The sequence below is a fragment of the Austrofundulus limnaeus genome, unplaced genomic scaffold (assembly GCF_001266775.1).
Source record: "Austrofundulus limnaeus strain Quisiro unplaced genomic scaffold, Austrofundulus_limnaeus-1.0 Scaffold10, whole genome shotgun sequence".
Classification (NCBI taxonomy): Eukaryota; Metazoa; Chordata; class Actinopteri; order Cyprinodontiformes; family Rivulidae; genus Austrofundulus; species Austrofundulus limnaeus.
In genome coordinates, this window is record NW_013952412.1 from 3,832,208 (window position 1) to 3,836,361 (window position 4,154).

A 4,154-nucleotide genomic window follows, 5' to 3' on the forward strand; every position below is an offset into this window, starting at 1 on the left:
CAACTTGTTAAACATAAAGTGGCATGATGAGGCCCATTTCAATATTATCAATTAAAGTGATTATTGTATTATATTATTGCATTTGGCCTGCAGCCCTCAGATAGATTTTAATTTTGTCCCTTTTAGGTAAAAAGCTTGGGCACCCATGCTCTAATCATTAATACATGAAATACAAATGCATTTTAAGTAAAGACCTTCTATTTATTTATTTTTATGATTAAGCCCATGTCTCCTTCTACCTCCTAGACTTATAACACAGTCTAAAGAAGTTATGACTCAGATGATCATATTCTGAGTTGGATCGCTGTGTGGGAATGTTTGAGTTATTTGTTAGTGTCCAACATCAAACACATTTTGCCTTCAAAATAAAGCACAAGCTGGAAAATGAAAACTGTGTGCATTGACTGAAGGTCATCTTGAAAACACATAAATTCTGAAGAACTTCTGGATTTTAGTGTGTGTCACTGATGACTGAAACACATTCTGTGTGTTGTGTTGGACGTTGCTGAATAACCTCTGTCTCATCCCAGCAGGTGCCTTTGTGTCAGGATCAAGGCCGGCCTTTATCAGTGTTTTACAGTAAACCACAGCCTCTTCTTCCCTGTCACACCCTGACAGCTGTGGCCGGGGCGTAAGCTAGTCATCAGAAAATATTTCAGATATCTCTGCTGTCTGTTGCCACACCAACAAGCCTCATTCTGAAGCCAGAACAGCAAAGGTTAACAGTTTGACTGAGGTTTGTGCAGTAATGGGAAAACATCAAATTACCACAATCAGCACTTTGTGACCTTACCATCTGATTTGAGGGAAATGATGATTTAAGTTCACTTTCTCAATCTCACTAAGTCAAATTGAAACCCTTAAAATCATAACAATAACTGGCTGGATTTGCAAATTATGTCCAAAACATTACTTATAACTACTTAGCATTTTGTAGAATGAAAAACATAACATAGAATGACTCATTAAAGAAATAAACATTTTCTGCACAATGAAAGTCAGCATTTTTTGCCCATTCTTTGCCTTCACCGCCACATTTATCAGCACTAAAATAAACATGTTAAAGTGTCACTAAGTCACTTTTTAACATGAATAATGTAAACACTCCCTAAAGACATTTGAGGCTAATTAGATTTTTTTTGTTTGACTGTGTCTTTTAAACTTCCAGTACCTCTCCTAGCCCGTGAGTGTTCTTAATGTAAACACTGTGTGATGAAACAAAAGACCTCTCTGCTTTTCATTGCCATTTCCAGCGAGAATGTCAGAATCCCATGACATATGGATGGTTTAGAACTCAAACAGCTTAAAACTATCAGCACAAATTTGCTCTGATTGATTGCTGTAGAATTGGTGCAAGAAGAACCGGTTTATGTATTGATACGGTCAGAAAAAAAAGGTGCTTAAGGCAAAGGTGAACCAAAATGTTTTAGTCTGTGTCTGAGTGTGTGCACAAGTGTCTGCATCTTTAACGAAATTTCTTACTGTATTACTGTACTGACTTTGATGAAACTCTAACAAAGTAATTATTGAATGTCAGATGATTAACTTTTGGAATGATGACCACAGCTAACTGACATTCGGCAATACAATATGGTCACGTCTCAATTACTTTTACAGATTTGAAGCTAAAATTTAGTGTGATAGGAACCGAGACTCATGAGTCATACTCCTTGGCTACACTTTACGCAACATCTTCACCTAAACCGTTGCCATTAAAGGGTTCCCCGATTAGTTGTAACATTAGACTTTATTTGATAAACATATATTTTAACTGTAAAGTAATGACTGTAAAAATACTTTAGGATGTTCAGTTTAGTAAATTTTTTAACTAAAAGTTTAAAAATATACTACACGGATGGGGCCATTTTATTTACACGCAAAGCATTCTGGGTAAATGATGACGTGGATAGGTCATCGGTGCAAGGCTGCTAGCAAGCTATATCCACCCTGAAGGTTAATAGTGGACAATGTCTGACGATTGGCTCTTTTAAATGAAACCAGAGAGCGTTAACAGAGAGGGGAATGCAAAAATGACTCAGCCTGTAACTGAAAATATGGATGGAGGACCTCAGTTTAGCTTTTTTGTCACGCTAGCACTGAGCTAATACATATAAGGCAATATAGGCCCTTTCCCAATCAGTGGCTACACACTCGCCCTACTCCCTACACACTACACTTGCTGTGAAGCACCCTTGCAGCTGAACTGAGTCCCCTTGATGGCGCTGTATACACCCTCTGCTTTTGAGACAGGCTCTCCTCACACCACCGGAACAGGAAGCTGTCATCACCGTGGTAACAGTCCAACCTCTGGCAGCGACTGAATGCTGGAGAACAAACACTTTTTTAATAGGACCAAAGAAAATATTTAATTAGGCCCACATGTTAGAGAGTTTTCAGATATGACTGTATTTGTAACAAACACAGTGTGATAACTTGTCAAAATAATTACACTTTTAACATTTTTTAAAATAATTTATTTTTTCTTTATTTTTTAAATGTTTCCTTTCTTCTTTTTTAAATGTGGACCATGGTTCTGTGTCTTTAATACAGTTTTAATTGAATTAAACATGATTTATGTGAAATCATATTTGTTGGTGATGTGTTTACTTAGTAAATATGTGTAAAAAACATATGCGGAATTCTTATTTATATGTCCCATGCTCCAAGCCGACCATTATTTGGTGCTGCACCTGCTGCTCAAGTCTGCACCGGATGCAGACACAGTGTGGAGGGCTTAATAAGCCACTCGTCCTCGTACCTAATTGGTTTCAGATGGGACTTAATATGGCCAACCCTCCACGGGAACGCGCAAACTGAGTGAGTAGGGAGTAGGGCGAGTGTGTAGCCACTGATTGGGAAAGGGCCATAGCGTCGGTGCTAGCGCRAAGGCTAACAGGCTAAGCTGAGGTTCTTCTTCCATGAAGCAGCTCTGTTGTCCTCTATCCATATTTTCAGTTACAGGCTGAGTTGTTTCTACCTTCTCCTCTCTGTCATTGCTCTCTGGTTTCATTTAAATTAGCCAATCGTCAGATATTGTCCAAGATTAACCTTCAGGTTAGATATAGCTCACTCACACCAATGACCTATCCACGTCATCATTTACCCAGAATGCTTTGCGTGTAAATAAAATGGCTCCGTCCGTATTAAAATATATTTTTAAAAATGATAAAAACTAAACAGCCTACAGTAGTATTTTTACAGTCTTTATTTTACAGTTAAAATACATGTTTTAAATAAAGTCTAATGTTACAACTAATCGGGGATCCCTTTAAAAATTAAAGCCAACACAGTCTGTCTGTTAGCAAAACATCTCGTGAACCACCAGATAAATTTTTCGTTTTTTGCTCTTCAGGATGATATGAGTCTAAAACTCTGGCATGATGGTGGGAAACATGAATTTGTTCAAGAGTTTTAAATGTGTTATTTAATAAGTTGGATAAATCCAGCAAACGTGTAAAAAAGTGTTTGTATTTTGTATTAATTTCACCACTTGAGCAGTTCAACTGAGGCTTTGCTGTGTGATTGATGATGGGTTAGAAGAAGTGACCACAGAGACCAACCTGCTATCAGTACAGTAAATTAGAAGTAACTTTTCTAAATAATCTCWTTTATTTTGATTAGATTAACCCTACTGTAAACATCCTATATACACCTACCTGACCACACCCTGAACCATTTCTGACCCCTCCCCTTGTTCTCACCCTACTCTGTCTCCCTTCTCCCTTTCCCAAGTACACACTCACAGTCACCACAGTGGTTGGAATAATTTTATCTGCCCATATGAAGCTTTTCTGTTAATTAAACTGCATACAAGACATTTTGGCCAGTAGAGGCCCAGAAAAAAAGCTCATTTGTGTACCCAGTGATCTATAATTGGCAATTAGAGAAAAACAGTCATAACAAGTTCCAAAAACCTAATATAACGCAGGGCAACTCCCTGAAACTCCAAAAACACRTTTTGACAGTTTGACCTTTTAAATTATTATTAAGTTAACAAAATCAAAATTAAAACCAAAAAGCATTAGGAATTAATCATTCTGCAGCTGTCAACAATAAAAAAAAGTCCATCAGAATAGGCCCCATGGGAGTTTGCATGCTTTGGACCTCTGTTGATCAACCCAATTTGTTTATCTGTTAATTGCATATGTGTGTAC